Source organism: Balaenoptera borealis (genome assembly GCF_965194805.1).
Source record: "Balaenoptera borealis genome assembly, chromosome: 18".
NCBI classification, from domain to species: Eukaryota; Metazoa; Chordata; class Mammalia; order Artiodactyla; family Balaenopteridae; genus Balaenoptera; species Balaenoptera borealis.
Window position 1 is genome coordinate 7,117,021 of NC_138877.1, and position 25,488 is coordinate 7,142,508.

The 25,488-nt window shown below is 41.3% G+C and overlaps 1 protein-coding gene across 1 annotated transcript in view; it reads left to right on the forward strand.

The window, feature by feature from the left end:
* The window catches only part of LOC309615795 (microtubule-associated tumor suppressor candidate 2-like), a gene marked incomplete at its 3' end in the record, with an annotated part of 335,518 nt that overhangs the window by 73,044 nt on the left and 236,986 nt on the right, over positions 1-25,488 (forward strand). Inside the window, exon 4 of the mRNA XM_082365770.1 lies at positions 21,808-21,941. The remainder of the gene's footprint in view (positions 1-21,807; positions 21,942-25,488) is intronic.

The window sequence follows — 25,488 nt, forward strand, 5'->3', positions numbered from 1 at the left end:
CAGAGGCTTGATATTGTTGTGGGGAAGGTCCCTCTAACCTGTGCTGCCTGGCTCCCTGATCCCTCTAGGTGGAGAGGGGAATCTTGGGGGTATTCCAGGTACTTTTGTGGTGGAATTGCCCTTGTTGGAGCCGCCTCCCCCTTCCCCCTATGTTTCTCTGTGGAGGTGGGTATTCTCACTTGACTGGCAGGAAGAGGCTTCCACTGGCCACTTACTGTCAGCAGGGGTTCCCATCAGTCCCCCTTGCTTGGCTCACGTGGTGTGGTCAGCAGCACTCCCTTTCGATTTAGGGGAGGGATGCGCCTACCTGGGCTGCCTTCTGTTGCTAAGTGGAGAATCAGGAAATGCCAGCCCTGGGCTGCCTTCTGCTTTTGGGCAGGAGATCCTAAGGCACCCTGCTGCTCTGTTGTTCCTTCAGTCCTAGGGTCCCTAACCATCTACCTTCCTCTGCCTTCCACCTTTCAGAATTCTGCCTTGGTTGACTCTTGCTTCCTTTCCAGGGTTTATAGTTGTACTTAGGTGGAAGGGGCACAGAGAGAAGAGTCCTTGCCATGTTGACCAGACTCATATATTTTTTGTTTAGCTTTCATTCGCTTTCTGTATTTGCTTTTCCCCCCTTTTGCTTGAAAAGCTTTGAGAGTTACCCTGCAAGCAAGCAGTATCCTTTAGCTCTTGGGTACAGATGTCTCTGACCAAGGTAAAAACTCCAGTAGAATTTATTTTGCTTTTGTGGATTCATTTCATTCTAGAAATGTGGAGACAAAAGTCTAAGCCCACATGCATAGAGAATAAAGGGGAGGGAGCTGCTGCAGCCCCTCTGTGGGGACGTGGGGCTAAGCTAGTGTGCCCTTTGCTCTGTGGCACCATGCCTGTGGTCAGTGCTTGTCCTGCCCGAAGGGGAGGGTTGTGGCCATCTGGTCTCCCAGTTTCAATCACTTGCAGCAGTGCCCAGTAGCCCTCAGCCAGGAACTATCTTTGGATTATCTCAAAGTAATTCTTATACTTTGGGCACTGAAAAAGAATGGAAGAAGTGTGGAAATCACTTTAAGATTAGTGGGAATTAGTGGAGAAGTAGATGAGATCTCTACCTGATGGCCGTTTTTGTTTTTTTTGTTTGTTTGTTTTTCAAAAAAGGGTACTTGCATCGCTTTCTGCTCAGAAAGATAAACCAGCACCAAATTTGTCTTCTCAGGCAAGATGTGTTCCATTAGTAAGACCGGTTCCATTATATACTGTACTATAAAGGAAATAATTTCATTCCTTCTCCTTATCTCAGATTCTTTTTTTTTTAATAAATTTATTTTACTTATTTATTTTTGGCTGCATTGGGTCTTCGTTGCTGTGTGTGGGCTTTCTCTAATTGCAGTGAGTGGGTGCTACTCTTCATTGTCGTGTGTGGGCTTCTCATTGTGGTGGCTTCTCTTGTGGAGCACGGGCTCTAGGCGGGCGGGCTTCAGTAGTTGTGGCTCGCGGGCTCAGTAGTTGTGGCTTGTGGCTCTAGAGCACATGCTCAGTAGTTGCGGCACACGGGCTTAGTTGCTCTGCAGCATGTGGGATCTTCCTGGACCAGGACTCGAACCCATGTCCCCTGCATTGGCAGACGGATTCTCAACCACTGCGCCACAAGGGAAGCCCCAGGTTCTTTCTCTAATGATGAGAGGACAGGGAGATGAGAGAGGCCTGGATTGCCTCTGGGTCCTGGAATGGTTTGGGTCAAGTAAGGCACTTTTGGATCATTTTTGCATTGTACCCAGAATTGGAATGTTGTGGTTAATTATTCTGACGTAAGAAGCTGTTGACCATCCCTAACTTTGCAGAAGTCAATGGAACTGAAGATTCCTTAAGGAAAGAATTTGAAATATATTGATTCTGGGTCTACTCATTTAATGACTAAACAATTAATGAATTCCTGGTTAAGTTCCTGTATTTTCTGTTTTATATAAGACTCATATTTTCATTGGACAAATGAAACTGTGTTTGATACTAGAACACGTGGGTGAACATATAGTCAATTTAAATGTTTTACAAACTAACATTTAGTTGTCCTTCATGAAGAAATATTAAGCATCAGCTACTTTTAAGCTATTTAAACATTTTCTAAATATCTAGCACTATGTTTTCAAAATCGTAACTGCCATCTGCGTGACCCCCTGGGCCTCCCATTTCTCTCTGGGGTGGGTCTTGTTTGTCCCACACTGAGGGTCCCTCACACTTTGGGGGAAACTACCTTTTCGATAGGACCTGGGTCTGAGTCCACGGGTTGGTTTTGAATCCGGTTCCACTGTTGACAAACCTGGGGCCTTGGGTAAGTGACCTCACCTCTGCTCCTTGGTTGCCTCATTTACACACTGGGGGAATAGAGCACTGCTGTGGCGAGGTCTTGTGAGTATGAAATGGAACAATGGATGCAAAGCACTGAGAACAATATCTTGCTTCTAGGAAACACGTAGGAGGTGTTAGCTTTTCCTGTGGTGGGTGGTCATTGTTATTGTGAAACCAAAAGAAAGTAGGTATGACTGCGGGAATTAAAGACTTAAAGATAAGACCACCTTGACATTGTTATCCGTCACCAGGATCTTGATACTCTGGATGCCTAATAAAAACGGCACGCATTAATATTTAGTTTGATGCTGCGTTGCTCTGGGGGGGTTAACAGTCTTGCTCTGTTTGCTGTTTTCTGCCACATCTGATGCTCCCCCCTTCCCCCTCCCTCCCCAAGGTGGGAATTCTCTTCAGCCTCTCGTTATTATGTTCTTCATAATAACAGTCAAATTAGCTATTGAACACACAAATCCCCATCTAATCTGTTTCTAAAAGGTACGGCTTTAAAAATAGTGAGCTTTTATGATGGTTAATTTTGTTGTACTTTGTTATTAAGAGAAGATGATGTTAATACCTAATGAGTAATGAAAAATCAATTAAATGCATTTAGGGAAATTAAAGTGCTGACAAATTTATAATGGCTCTTCTGGTTGTTAAATGGGATTGACATGGACTAAGAATTGGTGGTGGACAGAAATTTGTTGAATTTACTGAAATCTATTTCCATTAAAATGACAGCTGTGTAGAAGAGCCGTCACCAGGGCATTTAGTTACGGGGCCCAGGAGTGTGAAGGAGAGAACTAATCAAATAAGACAACTTGTACTTAATTTTAATTAGGTAAATTCTCCTTCATGTTTTAATCACGTAAACTCAGTCACAGATGGTGTGGAAGCCAGTGGCAGCCATCTTATTGTCTCTGGTTTCTTTTTCTAAGTTACTTAAAAAAAAATTAGTTCGAGACTTGACTTTTGTACTTGATTAATGCATTCTGAATTAACCTCGTTCATGAAAATAGTTTGTCAGCCATCTTTTCAGTATTTGAAATTTCGTCTAGTAACCCCCTACAAATCATGTTTACAAAAATATACTGAAAAATCATAGTACAATCTGCAATGAAAAACAGAATCTGATGTGAGAGACTTGTATCAGCGAAGTTGTGTAGTTGATAAAATAACAGTAGATCTAGAATATGATTTCCGAAGACCATTAAGGCCTTTTTAGTTTTGTGTGTGCTGTTTGTTGTATATTCGTTCGTTTGTTTTTGCAATGTGGATGTAAATGGGATTTTGATCTTTGTTGGTTTATTAGATTCTTGTTTTACTAAGATATTGGGGGCAGGAAGGTACCAGATAATCGAGATTTTGTCATACTTGTGGGATATAACTAGGTGTTATAGTGTTTATAGTCATGAGATTTTCTTCTACTTAAATGTGCAGCATGTATAGCATAAAATTATTTTTTAGTTGATGCAAATAGAAGAATAATTTATGAATTTTGCAGCAGCCTGAGATTTTACGTAATAAATATTTTTTATGTATTACTGTCTGAAAAATATTGTGCTAAATCAGCACAAGGAAGATACAAAGATGTATTTTTTTTAAGGCCCTACTTTTAAGTTCTCTGTAATGGAGAGACAGACAGATAAACAATAATACAAAGCACTAGGAATAGGAAATCAGTTCCGAACAGAGATAAAATGATTTCAAGAGAAAAATCTGAGAAGTCCTGAAACTTGACATTTGAGCTTGGCCTGAAATAAGGATTTTGATGAGTAGAAAATAGATGGAATGGTCCTTCCAGGCTGAGATTCAGCCCAGCATGAGCGGAGGTGTGGAGAGAGAGAGTCCATACTGCATTTGGGGAGCAGTGGGAGAATTTGGTAAATATAGGTGATGGGAGAGAGCTTTACTTAGTAGGAAATGAGTCTGGAGACTCACATTTATTCACTCGACAACAAACACTTGGGTACCTTCTGGGTGCCAGGTGTGTGCCAGCTGCTTGGGCTACGAAGGCGGTCACAGTGGGAGCTGAGTCTGGAGGAGAAGCGCAGGATCTGGCCGCTGGGGAGGTCAGGGCACTGCCATGGAGCGTGTACCTTTTTGGGAGCCATCGTGTGCTTTGAGGAGGAGAGTTCTGTGCTCTGACAAGAGCTTATGAAATGTCTGGTGAGCTGTGGAGGGGAGGGTGGGATGGAGGAGGGGGAAGCAGAGGCAGCGAGGGTGGAGCAGGGCAGGGGGTGGAGGGGACACAACATCACCCAGGATGCACTGAGATTGCGAAGGTCCAGCTCAGCCATGAGCCGCCTCTTTTTTCTATGCGAACCTTTCCAAGAAAAAAATAAATGTTTATGGGCTGTGATCTTTCATTTTTCTTCTTTAGAACAACTTGTTTAGCCTGATGTAGTAAAAATAGGTGCGTTTATAACTGAAATTATGTATGAAATAGAAGATTGTCTTTGAGAAAACTGGCTTGGTGTTTTATCCACTAAAATGTGGTTGTCCAGGTGTAATTGACCGGCAGTTTTCTCATCATTTAGCCTGAAGGCAGACTGAGGGCTGGGTGGGTTGGCGTAGAACACGGAGAATATTGGGTGGTGGGTGGAGCCTCGCCTGCCTGGCTCTCTCCCTTTGGGGCCAGGAATGGGAGCCAGGCACGGTTCTCCATAGCTCTTCTGGTTTCCTTCCTGGTGAGATTCAGTGTTGGGTCTCTCTGTTTTCATATGAACCAAAGGTAGAGCGGAAGTGCATAGAACTCAATGTACAGAGAAATGGTTGGCAACTTCACTAAGAAGAACGTCTCACATATCTAAGATTATTTTAGTCCCTCAGGCATTCATAGGTTTTAATAAGACCAGCGATTTTTAGTTTAGTTCAACTGTTGGTTTTTGAGTACCTGCTTTGTTCCCCTGGTAGAATTCCACCTGGAACATCGACTGTAATGAAGTGGGATCTGGAACATCTTAAATTGGTTGGACACAGTTAACGGTGGCCAGTGTTAACTCCAGTGCCCCTGGCGGGGGGGCACTCTTGTTAGGAACCATAAGGTACTTACGGGATTGGGGTGGGGTGCGCCTCGGGGGCTGTAGTTGACTGAAAAAAGTATAAAGGTAATTGCAGTAACTCCTGCTGGTGGGGCTGAGACTCACTGCCTTTTTATAGCTGTTTGTTTTAGAAGAATTAGAACAGTCAGGTAGGCAGACCTGGAGTCCAGTGGACCTGGTCCTGGTTTTAACTGGCTGTTCTGTGACTTTGGACAAGGTATTCATGGTAGATTGAATACTTGAGTCCCCTTTCTCGCCCCCTGTTATGGCATCATACTTCACACTGTGGCCGTGGCGCCTAGTACACTCCTCCTGGCCTTGATGTTGGGCGTGGCCGTGTGATTCGCCATGTGACTCGCCTTGGCTGGTGAGTCTGAACATCAGCGAAGGGGACGCAGGTGGAGGGGACGCAGGTGGAGGCTTGAACGGGCTGTGTGCTGGGCTCAAGCTCAGGGGGTCCTCACTGAGAAGAAGTGCCCTGGAGTTGCCACCCCCATGGCCGTGGCCCCAGAGTGAGACCCGGAACAGACCCGGAACCCACCTGGACCCGGTGCCTCAGTGAACGTGCAGACATGTGCCCTGGACGATGAATGGGGTCACGAGCCACTGGGATCTGGGGTTTCGTTCTGTAGTGTTGGTGTGGCAATAGAGAACCAACAGTCTGTGCTACGTCCTCTCCTGTAAAACAGGGATATCAGCTCCTTCCTTTCATGCCGTTGGTCTGCGGTTTAAAATGAAACAATCTGGTCAGTACAGTGCTCGACTCCTAGTAAGCAGGCAATACGTACATTGTAGCTGGTTTTAATACTTAAAGTATGAGATACACACAAATCAGTGCATATCTTCAGCACAGTGGGAAATTAACCAAGTAAAGCGGAAGGAGGTAAGGCTGTAACGTTGTTTTGTGTGTTTACTGTAAACTCCTTATGGTTCTGGGTGCTTTATGTTTACTCATTTTTACTCATTACTCATGTATGTATTAGTCAGCGTTCTGCAGAGAAATGAGCTAGCAGGATATGTGTGTGTGTGTGTGTGTGTGTGTGTGTGTGTGTGTGTGTGTGTGAGTATGTCTTCTCTCTCCCTCCCTCTCTCTCTTTTGACTGATTTACTTATTTCATGGGATTGGCTCAGGATAGCGGTGAGGGGACTGGCAGGTCTGAAATCTGTAGGGCAGGCTGTCAGGCTGGAAACTCCGGCAGGGTTTCTATGTTGCAGTCTTGAGACAGAATTCCTTCCTTGTTGGGAAACCTCATTCTTTGCCCTGAAGGCCTTCAACTGATTGGGTGAGGCCCACCCACATTACTGCTTTACTTAAAATCACTGATTATAAATGTTAATCACATCTAAGAAAGGCCTTTACAGCAACATCTAGACTGACTTGTATTTGGCCAAACATCTGGGCACCATAGCCCAGCCAAGGTGACACACAAGATTAACCAGCACAAACACGTGTTTATGGTATTTCTGCTGTGTGATTGGGCTGGGCACACAGAGATGAAACAGAATAGACCTGCTGGCCGCCCACATGGCGTCCGCCATCCAATGACTGTTACCTTGTTTTTACTGTTGCAGTAACTCTCTAAAGAGGTGCCCTATTTTCCACCATACAGCAAATGAGGAAGCCAGGGTCCAGGTAATGAGTCATTTAAGGATCTTACTATGTCCATTCCCTATGCTGCCCCTCACAGGAGATGTTTCCCAGATGATGATGGCCACGGTTCTGGGAGATGCAGCTTATTTATCCGGGGATTCTCTGGCAGAAAGTAACTCATGATTCCTTGACTTCAGGCCTGGATGGCTGTTAGTCAGTTGGACTAATGACGTGGGAATTTATTGATGTAAATTTTAACCGCAGCAAACACTGAAGGCTTTTATGAGTGCACATTTTATATTATCAGATGACACTTCCCAGGAGTGGAATTAACAGAATTAGACCCCAAATTCTACCAAATACCATGATTAAGTTAAGATGCTTGCTGGAAAATGAAATAAATCTGTCACACATGCCTGTAAACGATAGATTAATTGCGCACAAAAGTCAGCCTGACGTTGTCCCTGATGGAGGTATTGACTGTTGGTGTTTATTCCATGTCGCTCCACTATCGCATCCTGTTTTTGTGTGTTTTCTCTGTCTGTGTACTCATTAATTGGTTTTCTGTGTTAGTGTTCTTGTGTTTGTTTTCCAGTTTATGCTTCTAAAGAGAAGGATCTCTTCTGTTTCACTCACCGTTGTACCGTAAGGATACAGGGGCTGTTTAATGCTGACAATCACAGGCCATCCTTGTGGTGAATGTGTTACGTGATTTGCTTTTCTTAAAGTTTACTTTTGTATTGAGTTATAACTTACATACGCCGATCTTAAATGTACAGCGCAATGAATTTGCACGTATGTATGTCTGTGTAACCACAGTCCACATCAAGGTGTAGAATATTTCCAGGACTCCAGTGGGTGTGCTCCTGCCAAACCCTTCCACACTCCAAGGTAACACTGTTCTGTCACCATAGAAGCTTTTTGCCTGTGCTTGAACTTTGTGTAAAGGGAATCACAGGGTTTGTTCTCCTGTGTCTGACTTCTTTAGCTGCGCATTATGTCTGTAGCATGTGACATTCGGAGTTTTCTCTTCGTTGCTGTGAGATATTCTATTGTACGGATACTGTGCACTTTATCCATTCTGCTGTTGAGGGACATTTGGATCATTTGCAGTTTTTTTGGCTATTATGGATAATACTGTTATGAACATTTCTGTACATAATTTTTTGTACTCATTTCTCTTCATATATACTCAGGAGTGAAATTGCTGAGTTGTAGGGTTTAGTTTTAGAAGAGACTGCCAAACAGGTTTTGAAAGTGGTGGTACCAACTTATCCTCCCACTGACAGTGTGTGATCGTTCCAGGTGCTCTGCATCCTCACCAACACTTGCTCTGTATTTGGTTTTAAAATACTTCAAGTTTTGGTTTTAAAATACTCTTCAAGTTCTCTTGAAGAGATTTAGGGAGTTGTATAAGCAACTCTACTGATGGCAATAATGATCACATGCTGTCTCTGTATGATTAGCTTATTGAATTTTATGCTGTTCCTGGCAAGCCCTTTGTGTAAATTTCCAGATTATTCTCCAATGACCTCTTGTAACGTTCCAAATGTTTGGATGCTGAGGCCGAGTTGACGTGCTTATAATTGCATTTGCTTTTCTTCTGGGCAGTGCCTCAAGACCAGACATGATTGCTGAGGCCGGATTTTGTACTAGGGAAATAAAGAGAGCTGCTCCAACTTGGCATTGCTTCCCCCTGTGTTCCTTAAGCCCCCGAGGGAGACTTTGTCAGGTGGTGTGCTGTTCCCTGATTCTGTGCTGTTGGCAGGAAAGCAGGTGGGGCACACGGCACCCCTGTCAGCTCCAGCCCCGCTTGCGAGCCTGAAAGTCAACTTGATAGGTGATTTTTTTTCCCTTTTACAATTGTAATATGGGTTTCCCTTGGCTACGCGTTTTACTTGGAGATAAAAATGATTTCTCTGACTTCTGTCCTGACCTAGTTTTTGCCTCCAAATGCGCTTGTTATCTCTAGGAGTCTTTAGGGATGTCTGACTCACAGCTGAGAAAGTGGTGGTGTGGCTTTCTCTCTTTCCTTGGCGCCCGTGCCTTTTGATGAGCTGCTGCTGGAGGCCTTGGGTGCCCAGTGTGGCCCGCGCGAAGGGAGAGAGCCCTGTCCTGGGGACCAGGGTACCGACACACGCCAGGCTTTCCCATCGCCTCCCTCCGTGCTGAGACTCTGTCCCGCCCCGCAGCATCGGTGGAGGGGGTGTGCCGAGTGCTGGGCTAATCTTTCCCTCATCAGATGTCCACTTGTGGCCCTGGAGGCTTTGGAAACCCGAAGGCCAAGGATTGAGCCGATTGTCTCTGCTTTCTTCTGGGACACCGATCCAGAGGAGATGGTGCCGAACGCCCGGCGGCCTGAGTGGGGACCCTGTGCCGGAGGGAAGAGTGGAGAAGGAAGAGGGGGCCCACCTGTTACTATTTCAGAGTGGCATGTGGCTTCACCTGCTTGGTAGTTCTAGTTCGCTCCTTTGTGCTATAAGAATATGACATGACTTTCTATATCTATATGGTATATAGATACATATATTTCCCCATAAGGGGGGCTGTTAAAGGAGTGGGGGCGGAATAGGAGCAGAGTTTGAGTTGAAGGAGAATTGAGGGGATCAGATTCTTGTGGCTTTAGACCAGAGGAACAGAGTGGGTGCCCAGGAAGAGGAAGGCAGTCAAGCCACTGGATGGACTCCCAAGCTCACATCATCATGGTGCCAAGCTGCATGTTCTGGCTGTTCGGGGCAGTGAAGGCGGATGCCGCGTGCCCTGGGAGAGCAGCCTAGAGTGAGCCTGGGTGCAGGAGGCAGCTGCCTTCTCCGTGGCTGCGGGGTTTGGCTTCCGACTGAGGGGCAGAGGAGGCTCCTGTGGCCTATGGGGCCAGTACTTGGGTCAGCTAATCCCTAGGACAGAAGGCAAGGGCTTGGACTGTGTTCTGGGGAGAAGGCATTGAGTTGGGATGGCCCGGGGCCTTAGCCACCTTATTCCTTTAAAAGAAGAGCAACTTTGGTGGATGCCTAACAACTGACCCACACCTCCCTGTTTATCCAGTGGTCCCGTATCCCCAGGAATAAGGATGTTTCCCTAATCCAACCCTGTGTGCACGCAGCCTTCTGATAATATGAAAATTAAAGCTTGATTTACTGTTAAACATGACTGACTTCATTAAAAATGTATTTATGTTTTCCTAAAGGATTTAGTAAAAGAAGGATATCTCTATCCTCTGGTTTTTGTGATATTAGTCAGAACAATAAGAATGTTTTCTTACCCTTTTTTTTTAAAAAAAAATTAATTAATTAATTAATTAATTAATTTTTGGCTGCGTTGAGTCTTCGTTGCTGTGCGTGGGCTTTCTTTTTAGTTGCAGCAAGTGGGGGCTACTCTTCATTGCTGTGCGCGGGCCTCTCATCGCGGTGGCCTCTCTCGTCTTGGAGCACCAGCTCTAGGCGCGCGGGCTCTAGAGCGCAGGCTCAGTAGTTGTGGCGCACGGGCCTAGCTGCTCTGCAGCCTGTGGGATCTTCCTGAACCAGGGCTCGAACCTGTGTCCCCTGCATTGACAGGTGGATTCCTAACCACTGCGCCGCCAGGGAAGCCCCTTACCCTTTTTAAAACCAGTAGTTGGTATATCACAAAGAAGATTAGAGTTTTTAGGGGATATAGTCTGGAGGAAACAAAAACACTGACATTTTATATTACAAATAATTTTGCTCATTTCTCTTTCTTACTAGCATATGTAGTACACAACTGCGAGATTCTCCCAAACATCCTGTATGGGGTCTTCAGTTCCAGAAATAAAAAGGAATTTATTATTGGAGAAATCGAGGCACAGAGAGCCACAAAAAGGCCAAGGGTTTTGCTTAATCCCTGTTACCTTTCTCACTAGAGAGTAAATAAGCAGTGGGTTTCTTGGGCTACTAAAACTTTCAGTTTAAGATGTTGAAAAACATCTGAGATAATTTTATTTACTTTAAAATGGGAATCCATGTAAGTGATCATAGTTTAATATTGTGTTTTTCAAATGAACCTGGCACTTGTTTCAATAGTGTGGGTGTAGAGTAATGAGATAAGCTGTGAAATCAGATTTCTACACTTGTAATTTCTTTATTCTACTTTCACATTTCTAGACATTTCAGGAATTAACCAAAGTCATCTGGCACAGTCTTATAACCATCTTTCTCTTCTTTGTTGGGCAAGTCTGTTTTCATAGTTCTATTTCATATTCCTCTTAAACTTTATAGTCTTTTATAAAGTTTACATTTAGCTTTCATCATTCTTATGCATAAGCTTCTCAGTTGGGCTGGGAATCTAGGTTACTTGTGCCCAATTAATATTCCTTGTGTTAAGATGTTATTTCTTTTCTGTCAAATGTTAATTTTTAAATGTCAATGTCCTTATAGCCACTGTAGTACTTTTTAAATGTAGGAGTAACATATAGCTGAAAACTAGGCATTTTTAGCTTGAGAAATAAAGGGGGAACTACTTAAGATTATTTTTTTATTTTTTGTGTAAAAGGGAATGTTCATATTTTAATTTGTATAACATATGTATCTAGGGCTGAGTTGGTCTTTACACTACTAATTGTTTCCGTATTTAGCCCTAAGGAAAGTTTATAGTCTTAAAAAAGCACCAACAAAGCAGTTTCCAAATGTTTGTCAAATTATTTGAAGTTGAGTATTTGTTTTATACTCTAAAGAATAAGCCTTCCAGTTAGTAACTAGTTCAGGATCAATTTTTTCTATATTGTATTTTTTCAAGTATAAATTTAAATTTGAGTTCTTCTGGCAATGGTGGACTGATTTGTTGTAAAAGAATTCACCTGCTGAAAATAGAAAAACTAAAAAAAAAAAAAGCCCAAACAAAACAAAAACCTGTGTTTGTACATGCATATTCGGAGTGGTGCTATTAACAACAGCCAAAAGGTGAAAACAATTCAAGTGTCCATCAGCAGATGAATAGATAAACAAGTTATGATATATATGTAATATGGAGTATTATTCAAACATAAAGAGGAATGAAGTACTGATACATGCTTCAGTGTGTATGAATTTCAAAAACATTATGCTAAGCAAAAGAAGCCAGACACAAAAAGTCACATATTTTATGATTCCATTTGTATGAAATATCCACAATAGGTAAATCCATAGAAATAGCAGATTAGTGGTTTCCAGGGGCTGGGGGAGGGGGCAATGAGGTTACTGGTTAATGGGTATGAGATTTCCTCTTGCACACATGGAAATGTTTTTGAAGTAGATAGAGGTGGTGGTTGCACAACATTGTGAATGTACTGAATGACACTAAATTGTTTACTTTAAAACAGTTCGTTTCATTTTATGTGAATTTCACCTCAATAATAATTTAAAAAATGACTTATTTTCAAAGTGCACTGGAGAGCTATCAATGCAAATAAGGGCTGTGGATCCAAGATCCCAGAGGAGTGAGCCTGACTGTTGGCACTACATTTCCCCTTGAAGCATATGCTTGTTCAAGCTGAGCAAAGCTTCTAGAAGACTCATGGGTGGCAGAGAATAAAAATGCAGTTCAGAGCCCACCAAAAAAAGAGGGGCTCTAATAAACACATCATGCTTTTATTTGGAATACCTTAAGCTTATAATCTAGGAATATGATTGAGCTGGAAATAGGCCAGCCCTTGCAAAGACAGAAGCCTAGCACAATCCCTTATTAAATTAAGCAACCTTCCCTACCGTAACTGCCTGCCAGAAGCAAAAGTAAAATCCCTTCTGGAGAAAGGTAACATTCTTCAGAGTCTCAAGTTATCTTTAACAGTTTTCATGCATAGTTTCTAGCCTTCAATTAAAAAAAAATTAAGTATAAAAAAACGCAAAATTGACTGAACACCAAGAGACAAAACAGACAAAAGAAATGGAACATGTATTGGGGTTACCCTGTTATTGGAGTTATCAAACGCAGACTTTAAAATAATTGTGATTACTATATTCAGGCATAAGTTGGAGAATTGGACTGGAGCTAGAACTATAAAAGAGTAGAACTGGAAACTATAAGAAAGTATAAAAAAACTAGATCTAAAAAATTAACTGCAATTAAGAACTCAACAGTAGGCATAAGTGCAGATTAGATACAGCTAAAGAGAGAAATAGTGAATTAGAAAATAGATTAAAATAATCTCCAGGCTGAGGCATGGAAATTAAAAGCAATTAGAAAAAAATGCCAAACAGAAAGGAGCATAAGAGACATGGTAATACAATCTAGTGTACGTGTATTTAGAGTCCCAGAAAATGAGGGAAGGTAGTAGGGAGAAAGGTGCAGTATTTGAACAATAATGGCTGAAAATGTATACCATGAAAACATTAACCAAAAGAAAGCTAGTGTGACTATATCACTATTTCTAAGTAGACCTAGAGATAAGGATCATTGCTAGAGGTAAAGAGAGAATGGTAGCTATTCTAAATATATAGGTAACTAAAAAAGACAGCTATAAAGAAAAAAATGACATAACTAAAAGTAGAAATTTCATTATATGATATTAAAAAGTCACTATCAGTCTCTTTAGAAAATATTGGACTACATTAAAATGAAGAAATTATGCTTATTAGGAAAAGATGATTGAGTTTGAAATGGCAAGCCACAGAGTGAGAGAAGATATTTGTAAAAATGCAGGTGATAAAGATCTTATATCCAAATATTTAAATAACTAAACATTTAAAAAGCAGTAACAACAACTCAGTAGAAATGTAGGCAAAAGACTTGACATATCCTTCACAAAAAAAGAGTATCCAAAGGGCCAATAAATAAAAGATATTCAATTCCATTAGTCCTCAGGAAAATGCAACAAGACCACAATGAAGTACCAATAAACATACCCCACAAATACTAGAATTAAAAAGACAAAAATATCAGTATTAACAACATTGGAGGTTATTAGAACTCTCATACTCTGGTGGGAGTGTAAATGGGTACACCAATTTGTAAAACTGTTAGTCAAAATTTAAATATTTGCAAGTCCTATAGTCCAATAATTCCTTTCTTAGGAATATAACCAACAGAAGTGTGGCACATACGTGCATCAGAAGACATACCAGGATGTTCGTGGCACCATTATTCTTTTTTTTTTTAATTGAATAAGAGCTACCATGTATTTACTCCCTCTTACATGCTCAGTATTTTGTGTTATCTTTTTAAAAAAATTGAAGTGTAATTAACATATAACATTATATTAGTTTCAGGTGTACAACATAATGATTTGACATTTGTATATACTGAAAAATGATTACCACAATAAGTCACCATACACAATTACAGAATGTTTTTCCTTGTGATGTGAACTCTTTAGATCTACCCTCTTGATGACTTTCAAGTACACAATATAGTATTGTTAACTATAGTCACAGTCACCATGCTATACATTACATTCCCATGACTTGTTTATTTTGTAACTGGAAGTGTGTACCTTTTGACTCCCTTCACCCTCCTTGCCTGCCCTGTGTGTTATTCTGATCAATACTTTCAATGACACTTTGGTGTAAATCATATCTCCATTTTAAAGACATGAAAACTAGAGTTTAGAAAGATTAAGTGGATGGCACCATTATTCTTAATAGCCCCAGGTGTCCTTCAGTAAGAGAACAGACGAGCAGCCTGTGGTGTATTCTTCCAGTGGAATCCTGTATGGTAATCAGTAGAGCTGCTGCTGAACACAATGACAGGGACACACCTCACAGTGCTGAGTGAATGAAGCCAGACAGACAAGAGTACACAGTGTATGAGTTCACTTGTTATCAAGGTCAAAAATAGGCAAGACAAATCTGTTGTGTAAAATGTCAGAGGAGAGCTTGTCTGTAGGGAAGATGGTTGGGGGAGTGTGGGAGGGCACTGGAGGAGGCTTCCAGAGTGCCGGTTCTGATTTGGGTGGTAGTTCTTTGGGATTCACTTTGTGTTGTCTCATTTAACTATCTAATTCACTTTTCTGTATGTATGTTATACTTTAATACAAAAAAGTTAATATAAAGATACTTAAGAAAGAAATGTAAATTAGAAAGTTACCACACCTGTATCACAAAAAGCTTGGAAGCATAGTGAAATAAACATAATATCCACAATCATTCCTTTGGCTTATTGCTTAGAATCCCTTCCCAAATTTACTAGCTGTGTGATTGGGGCAAGTTACTTGTCTTGGTCAGCTTGGGCTGCTACAGCAAAATACCATAGACTGGGGGGTGCTTACACAACAAACATTGACTTCTCACAGTCTAGAGGCTGGGAAGTCCAGGATCAAGGCACCAGCAGTTTCATTTCCCTGGAGAGGACTCTCTTCTTGGCTTGCAGACGGCCCCCTTCTTGCTGTGTCCTCACATGATGGAGAGAGAGAGGGAGAGCTCAGTCTCTTCCTTTTCTTAGAAGGGCACTAATCCCATCATGGGAGCCCCACCCTCATGACCTCATCTAAGCCTAATCACCTCCAACAGCCTCATCTCCAAATACCATCACATTGGGGTTAGGGCTTCAAGATATGAATGTGGCAGGAGAGGGGACACATTTAGTCCGCACCTTGCTCAGCCCTCTTAGTTCCTTCATTTCCTCATTGGTAAAACAGAGGTTATAAAGTGGTATTTCATACTGTTGTCTTAAGGGTCAGGTAGATAATACATTGAATGTACTCAGAGTGTTTGGTTCATAATTGACACCTAAAATTATTCATTTCAAAAACATTTACAAAGTTTCCGCTCATGTACCTGGCATTGGGCTGATGATGGGGATACAGAGATAAATAAGACAAAGTTAGGGAACTCCTGAAGGCCTCAGTCTAGATGGCTGTGCTGTCTAATATGGGGAGCCACCACCCAATATAGACATTTAAATGGAAGTAAAATTAAAAATAAAATTAAAATAAACTTTCTCAGTTGTACTGGCTACTGAGAAGTGCTCCACAGCCACATGTGGCTAGTGGCTGCCATGCTGGACAGCACAGACATGGGACATCTTCATCACCATAGAAAGCCCTTCTGGACAGTGCTGGACAGGGCAGGTCAGCATATGGGGATACAGGTAGGCATTGGCAGGTGTCCTGGTGCAGGTGAGGCTTGAGCTGTTTTGAAAGATGAATTTCCAGGTGGGAGAATAAGGAGTGTGGCCACTCCAGTACAGTGAAAGCACAAAGACATAGGGCTTTTGGAAGCTTTGACTCACCTGGAGATCGTCAGTAAGTAGCTTTAAGTAGTTCGGTGTGGCAGGAGTCCTGGCTGCAAGAGATGAGGCTGGAAGGGAAAGCATAGCCTGGGTCCTAAGGGCGGAGGGTGCCCAACTGAGGAGCTTTTCTACAGGACACTCAAGAGGGCTTTTTATCTATGACTTGCTTATTTCTTGAGTTAATGCTTCTTTTATCAATTTACCTACAAAAACTCATATTTAGCAAAAATATTTTTCCTAGTCTTTTTTTTTCAAACATGCAGTGGTGTTACATTTTTATGTAGGCGCCTGTGCCTCTTTTCCTTTGTAGTTTCTAAGCATAGAAGGTGTCACCTCTAGAGCCTGAGATATTTTCAATTTTGATTTATTTTTATATTTTTTAGTATAAAATGGTGTCAAATTAATTTTGTATATCTAGAATGGGGTGCCTAAATTTTACACATCCACATAACAGATATTTGTTACAGATATATTTGTGTGTAAAACTTATATATATACATCCATATATGTGTGTGAATGTGCATGTGTGTGTGTATATATATATACACACACACGCACACACACACACACACACACACACACAAATTACTAGCTAGTAATTGCCAAACCATTTATTAAACAATGTTTTCCTTCCTGCTGATGGATTCTTTGTCACGTATTACATTTTTATATATAATGAGGTTTATTTCTGAGTCATTAGTTCTGTTCTATTGCTTTCTTTTCTTATGTCCGATATAACATTGTTTATTTATGCCACAAAAATTTTAAGTATCTTTCTGTGTTTGTAAATCAAAACTCATGATTACTTAGTTCTCTTTCTATATTTGTTTGAAAAATGAATTCTGTTTGTTTGAAAGTTGAAACTCATGATTACATAGGTCTCCCGAGTGGTCTGAATAGGCTGAATCACACAGCTTGTCACTGAGGTCCGGGCTGGCATGGTATTTACTGAAAACACCACTCACTTAGGAGATGTACATCTTTAGGAAGTGTATGTGCTGGTCTCGTAGTGCTTTGAAAGCCTGCTCTACGTCATGCATGATGATTGATTCAGTGGTGCGTTTAGCACACAGCCACCGAGAGTGGAAAGGAGCTTCTGTAGCAGCGTTACCATCCTTTGAGAGTCATGTTTGTGTACTTTAATATTACCGTGTTCATCTACAAGTATCAGCTCTAAGAAAAAGTTCTGTTATTGACATTTTATTGATTGGAAGATTCAGAAAGCTAGAAATAACTTGCAGGTGGAAGATGCTTTAAATTAACTAGCCTAGCTAGAATTGCTTTTCCTTTTCCTGGCATTTCTCTCTCTCTCTGTGTGTGTGTGTGTGTGTGTGTGTGTGTGTGTGTGTGTGTATACACATGTGTGCACAGGCACAGGCTGAGGAGTGGGGTTGAGGGTACAAGGGAATAGGACTTTTGTACGCGGTGGTAATTCACAAACGCAGTCCTACAGTGGATCATAAGGAGGTCGCGGCTGGGTTTTGAGGAGATGGCTTGACTGGCATTTTAAGTGTTCCTTGAATATATCCAGTAGCATCACCTGCTGCGTCTCATGTTCTGGCATTTTGCCTTTAGGCGGATCATTTATGTAACCAGAAAATGTTTCAGTTTTGGGGAGGTTGCTGTAAAGAATAATCAGCAATTTTCTCAAACAATTCGAAATTCAGATATTATCACTTAGTTTAAATGGAATAGCATTTACAGAAATTAGTCAACAGTTTTAAATTGTTGCCCTTCATTCAGTCCATGTGAACTATTCCCACGTGGAAACGCCTCTCTTTGTAGAGAGCTTTACCATTCCAAGGCACCTTTGTCATCTCTCATCTCATTTGGTGCTTACGACATACCTGTGAGGTAGGTGTTAATATTAACTACATTTTACATGAGGAAACCCAGGCTTATAGGGCGTAAGAAGCATCCCCCATAGAGAGTAAGCCCCTTTTCAATCCACCATGTGTCTCAGATTTGTCAGAGTTCTCCCAGCCTATTCCTCAGGGTTTTCTATAAAATGAAAACAAACAGAATCACTCTAATAATAATGGCCATCCATCTGTCCATGATTATTCATGGTTATAAAGGCTGCAATATAACTGTGTTTAAAATTGCCCCACTGAGGAACATATTTATTTATTTTAGTTAGTTATTAGTTATAAGTGCATTACGAATATACAACTATAATGAAAACTGCACAAGCCATTTTATTCATACAGGTAATCATTTCCCCTTAAGTTCTGTCCTGAGGCCAGCCTATGAGTTTTGCCGTATATATTTTTCCTATTGCTGTCTGCTCATGGGTTATGTGGTTTTTTATAGGAGGCAATGGAAAAGGAACTCCATGCCTATTTGAATCAGCTCCGCTAAAGAAAACACTTGTTTTCATAGATCAGGCTGCTCATTTCCCTCTTGTTTAGAAAGTTTCGGGCTACTCTCACTTATATTACTGCCCTTACTGAATTTCTCCTTCCCATCGGGGCTGCATTTGCCATGTGCCTCGCGTGACTGATTGCCTCTCCTCCTGCCTGAATATCCACTTTGCTGCTCTTGTATTGAGTCATTGTGTAACTTACTTATGAACTTTGCAAAGTGGGTCTCAAGGTAAATTAAGATACCTTCTTGATATTCAAGCCTGTCATTTTACCCTTAGCCTTAGTTAACCAACCTCCCTCCCTCACTCTTCCTCCCTCCCTTCCTTCCTTCCTTTCTTCCTTCCTCCCTCCCTCCCTCCCTCCCGCCTTCCCTCCCTCCCTCTCTCCCTCCCTCCCTCCTTCCCTCCCTTCTCCTTCCCTCGCTCCCTTCCTTCTTTTTCAGCTAGGACCTAGGAAATACTAATGCCCTAACAAATCATGGCTCTTCGATTAGCCACCAGTCGGAATTAATAATTTTTTTTTGTTTTTTACTTTGTGTTTTCTGTACGTTATTGTCACTTCATTCCATCACTGCATTCTGAGATTATGAAAAGTCTTCATAAAGTCCATGCTTATCTGGACCTGATGAAAGTAGCTGGATTTCCCACATACGATGTCTTTGCCTCTCCATCCACTGCACAATGGTTGGGTTGAGTTGGGATTAACGCAAGGATTTGTGGAAGAAGATGGTCTCTAACCCACACTGTATCAAAGAATGATCCCTCTGCATTTTCCCTTGAAGGCTGTGGCGAGATCTTACCAAAGTTCAGTGTCCTTTCCTGAGTGCCAAGAATCACCCGAGCGGGATGTGGGTCCCGTGAGCCACAAGGATTCCTACCTGAAAGGAAGTTTTGTTATAAGGTTGACGATAACTGAAGTGTCAATAATGGTAGCTGCTGCTGCTGTTTCTATAGTAATTTTATATTGTTTTCACGAAATAAAAATCATTTCAGAAAATACGCAAGTCACCATTACTGTGTCCCTGTGCTAGGGGACTAAATGTGTTGAAGAAATATGAGTGAGATACTCCTATGCTCAAGAAGCTTATAATTTAGTGCAGGGTATAAAAAAAATCTACAAATAAGGAATAGAATGTGATAATCAGGAGAATAGAAACACAAGGACAGACTGCAGAGGGATTCATTGTAGCTGGAGGATTGGGGGTGCTCCTTGGAGGACTTGTGTTTGTGCCAGACAGCAAGGAATGAGCAGGTTTTGGACACATGGGGCTGGGGGAGCAGCGCCTTCCTAATGCGGAGAGAGTGGGAGAGATCTGTGGGCATCCTCAGATGGGAGTTTGGGAACAGAGAGCGGTTGCATTCATTTGGGGCACAGGGGGTTTTAGGAAGAGGTAGTAGATAAGATCAGTAAGATTAGAAAGATGGGCTGGACTCCCGATCGCGGACACCTTTGGATTGCTTCATTTGCTTTTCTCCCTCCCTTGAACATTTATAATTAAGTTTTAAAAAGCTCACAAGTCTTATTATACTTTCTCAGCAGAATCTTACTTTATTTCCTGAGCGTTATTAGTATGGGAATTGCTATCCCCTCCTCAGCAAGGCTGTTTCTACAAAATTATAGGATGTGTTTGAAATGTTGCTGTTTTGCTGAGAGGCTAGGTTGCTTTAGTGCTCTGATTTGCATCGATCCTGGGGGCGTGACCTTAAGGACCCCTGTGGGCCAGGAAAGGAGGGCAGTGGCAACTGGGGAGAATCATCTCACCTCTAAAGCAGGGGCTGGTGAACTAGAGCCCACGGGTCAGTTTCGGTCACCACTTGGCTTTGTATGGACCGTGAGCTCAGAATGGTTTTACATTTTTAAATGATTTTTAAAAATCAAGAGAAGAATATTTCATGACACATGAAAATTATATACAATTCAAATTCCAGAGTCCGTTAAGTAAAGATTTATTGGAACACAGCCAAGCTCATTTGTTTATGTTTTGTACACGGCTGCTTTAGTGCTACGGCTGCGTGATTTAGTGCTTGCGACAGAGACCATATGGCCACAAAGACTAAATTTACTATCTGGTCCTTCACCTGGAGGGCTTGTAAAAACATGAATTGCTGGACCCCACCTCCAGGGGTTTTTTTTTTTTTTAATTGAAGTATAGTTGATTCACAATATTATATTAGTTTCAGGTGTACAGCATTAGTGATTCAGTATTTTTGCAGCTTATACTCCATTGTTACATAATTGTAAGATAATGGCTATAATTCCCTGTGCTGTACAATATATCCTTGTTGCTTATCTATTTTATACATAGTAGTTTGTATCTGTTAATCCCATACCCCCAACTTGTCCCTCCACCCTTCCCTCTCCCCCTTTGGTAACCACTACTGAGTTTTCTGTATCTGTGAGTCTGTTCCGTTTTGCATATACATTCATTTGTATTATTTTTAGACTCCACATGTAAGTGATTTCATACAGTATTTGTCTGCTTTATTTCACTAAGCATAATATTCTTTAGGTCTGTCCATATTGCTGCAAATGGTAGTATTTCATTCTTTTGTAAGGCTGAGTAGTATTCCATTGTGTGTGTGTGTGTGTGTATATATATATATATATATATATATATATATATATATATATATATATATATATATACCACATCTTCCTTTTCCATTTGTCTGTTGATGGGCACCTGGATTGCTTCTATGTTTTGGGTGTTGTAAATAATGCTGCTATAAACACAAGGTGCATGCATCTTTTTGACTTAGTATTTTCATTTTCTTTGGATATATACCCAGAGTGGAATCGCTGGGTCATGTAGTAGTCCTATTTTTAGCTTTTAGGGGAACCTCATACTATTTTCCACAGTGGCTGCACCAACATTCCCACCAACAGTGTGCAAGGGTTCTCTTTTCTCCACATCCTCTCCAGAATTTATTATTTGTACATGTTTTGATGATAGCCATTCTGACAAGTGTGAGGTGATAATCTTGTTGTTTGGATCTGCATTTCTCTAATAATTAAGGATGTTGAGAGTCTTTTCATATGCCTGTTGGCCATCTGTATGTGTTCTTTGGAAAAATGTCTGTTCAGGTCTTCTGTCCATTTTTTGATTGGGTGTTTTTTTTTTTTTTATATTGAGTTGCATGTGGGGATCGAGAACTTGCATTTCCCATTTCATGATGCTGCTGGTCCTGGGACCACCTTTTGAGACCCCATGGTTGGTCTGTAGCAGTGCTGCTCCAGCTGTAATATGCTTGGAAATCACTTGGGGAGCTTGTGGAAATGTAGGGTCTGATTCATCAGGTCTGGGGTAGAGTCTAAGAGTCTGCACTTCTAACAGGCCCCTGGATGAAGCCACGTATCCAGTGTCCAAAACTGAAGCCCTTGGGCAAGTATGACTCGCATGGTCCTTTTTGCCTGGGATGCTGATACAGCCAAAGGAGCCGACTTCTTCTGAGATGGAGAAAAATTTATGTGAGTAGGTTGTGAGCGACTATTTGGGGGAATAAAATTAATTGGAGCTATAGGATGTTAAGCAAAGAAGTATGCTGGGGCTGTTTACAGTTAGTTTTCATTTTATGGGGATATTTAATTGCGTTTGCCACTTATATACATCTCTGAATAGGCAATAATAAAAATATTTTTATTTAACTAAATGTTTATTGTGATTGAGTTCACTCTCATTACTGTGGCTTACATAAGGTTTTATATTACTTTACGTGAGCATCCTAATTGAGCCTTGAATTTGTTAATTAAAATTTCACTGAAATTTTATGTTTTGGGCATTAAGGAATATGGCTGAAAGGAATGTCTGCTTCTCGAAAGCCAGGGATGCTTTCAAAGTCCTGGCGCTCTGCTTGGTAGCTGCTTATTGATGGTTATATATCCTGAACTGAATTCAGGATCAGGGGCCAGACTGTTGCTTTGGGATGCATGGGCTAGTGTTGATTTTATAGAAGGTACTGTGGAGGAAAAAATTCTGTCCATGTAATTTTATAATTTTATTTTGATGAAATACCACAAAAGTTAACATCCAGTGTGTTTGTGAGTGATTTATTCACTTAGAAAAGGAGTCTTCCAAGTATCTACCAAAGTTACAAGAGATCTTTTGGGCTTTGCAAAAAACTGTTTGTGACTGTTGATGGAAACAAGTTATGAGTGAGCTCTTCTTGTGGACCTCAAGCAGCCTCCTACTTAAAAACATTTTCAAAGTATATTCTTCACATGTAAAGAATCTGGTGCCGCAGCACTAGTATCACCACCACCTCCTGGGTCTTGCCACTGTTAGTTAATTGACAGTTTAAATGTTCTATTTAAGGAAAAGATGAGAAGTCAGTTTTTTGTTTAATTTTACTTTTTGTATCTTTCATCAGAGAATGGAAAATAATAAATAATTGTACGTATGCCACTGTTTTTTCAAGAAAGAACTAGAACCTATTACTTTTTTTTTTTTTTTTTTTTTTAGCAAATGCCATGTATTGGCCACATGGTTAAATTTTTACACAGGATTTAAAGACAACTTTCGAATATTAATTTGTGTAGGGTAATGGGAGATAGGGACAATTTATGATCCTTGGTAACTCTAAATTTCCGTGGGTTGGTTGAGACTACAGTTAGTTTTAAGTACATTGTTTATGCGTGGAGGGAAATTTTCTTTAGACATTCAAACAGAATTTACAGGCCATCTTTTTCTTGTTCAAAGATGACAGATCATTTTCACAGCATATTTATGCAATCAAAATTATTGAGCATGATGTTAACTAATTTTCTTTAACAAAATAATTGTACTGTTGCCCTGTTGTCCAGGATTTAAGCTTTTTCAGAGCTGGAAATTTGTGCCCAAGGACTCGCTAAACAACTGTTTACTTACTGGCTTGTGTGGCTTACGTTTACCTCTAAGCAAGTAATGTGTTACTGCATGGTGGGTAGGAGTGTTTTCAAATGATCATCAGTTTCCTAAATCATTTGAAATCATCTCTATATTTTAAGAAGATAAGGCTCAGGTCAAGAGGGAGAAGTTACAGGGAGGCAGTTTTTGGTTCTGTATAGGAAGGCATTTCATAATTCTTTAGGGCTGTTCAAAATAGAATGGGCTTGTCTTGTTAGGTAGTGACATTCCCTACAATTAGAAGTGTTCCTACCTGCCAGAGAATCTTTGGGTGGGATTCCTCTGTTAGGTGAGAAATTAGTCTTATTGGTTCCTAAGATTTTTTCCTCATCTCAAGATTGCTTATTTCTATAATCTCATAAAATTGCTGCTTCCCATCTGTTTAAATGTCAGAGGAGGCTTTATGACTTTGTTGGCAACTTATTTCAGAGCACCATGGTAGACACGTAGCTTCCACTGTGATAATGTCAGCCATTGCTCGCTTCACAGGTGTGGCGGGGAGGAAAGGGACCAACTTTTCCTGGGCCTGCGCTTGACTCTATATTATAACAGATGCCACTGTCCACTGCCCCAGCTGGAGCTTTTACATCACAAACTCAGTGCAGGTCCTGAGTACAGGTTGGTGGGGGGAGTGGATCTCCTCCCCACTACCCCGTTGGGCGACCAGCTTGTAAATCTTGGAAGTCACTTAATATCTCTGAGCTTCATTTTTCTTTCACCTTATAGGTTATATGTATATTTTAAAGCATATAAAAGAGAACATGTGTAGGTATGTTTTGCTGAAAGCTTGCTTTCGGTTTTAAGGATTGTTGGATTAGCTGGCAAAATAAGCACTCATCTCACACAAACAGCTTTAATCAACTCTTTAATGAAAGGTGGTTTAACTTAATTTTAATATACAATCATTAGAAGGAAAGGAATAAGATTATTACAGAAACATAACAAGGTATACATCACCGAACTGGGCTGACCCCTACTTCCAGATCCAAACAGCAGCTGGGAAGTCCCTAGTAACAGCACGCTGGAGCCCCAGTTGGGAAGGGTCCTGGGCGGTGCGTCCACCCCACAGGTGAGATTTCAGAATGGAGTCCTGGGGGCTTCCGTTTATTATTCCAGGCCGCAAACTGATATTATCAGTTTGCATGCAAAAATGCAGCTCTGGTTCAATTGTAACAATGCTGTTAATTTCACCAGGTGAGTCACAAGATTTTCCAGACCCTGGGGGACTAGCCAGGTCCCCAGGGCTCAGGAAATTCCAAGACCCACTCCCTTTCTTATGGTAAGTGCCGCTTGACTTGCTAGCAGCAATCGTTAGGTGTGCAAGCAGGCGTGCAGTCCAGGCAAGGTCACAGGTCGGGCAGAGGCCTGCGTCTGCCTCTGAAGCCTGAACAAGACTACTTTATTAATTTTCCCAACAAGGTAGTAGGATATGTGTGTTCAAACTTTTTTTAAAAATGACGCAAACAACTTGTTTTTCAATCTTTGCTGCATAGGACAGGGCTCTTCTCTCTATTTTATGGGAAGGCTGGCGTTCCCCAGGATGGAATATTGACGTCCCTTCTCCCATCCCCTGAGTATGACCAGGCTTTGACATTGAGCAGCAGGAATGTTTTTCTGTTGCATACGATTTGGGCATCAGTTTAATGTGCATCTCGGTTATTCCAAATGGGACCTACTCTCCTGCCTGGGGGCCCTGGATTTTCGTGTGCTTTTGGGTTTTCCCAGCCTCTCTCAGTTTCTAGCCCAACTTCTAACCAATACCTCACTTACCTTGTTATCTTTTAATTACAATATCCCATTCTCTTAATGTTTTAAAATTTTTAAATTGTGGTAAAATACACATAACATAAAATTTACCATCTTGACCATTTTTAAGTGCACTGTTCAGTAGTGTTAAGTACATTCACATTGTCATGCAACCAATCTCTAGAACTCTTCATCTTGCAAAGCTGAAACTCTATCCCCATTAGACAACAGCACTCCATTTCCCCCTCCCTCCAGCCTCTGGCAACCACCATTCTATTTTCTGTCTCTATGAATGTGGCTAATCTAGACATCTCATACAAGTGAAATCATACAGTATTTGCCTTTCAATACCTGGCTTATTTAGCTTAGTATAATGTCCTCAAGGTT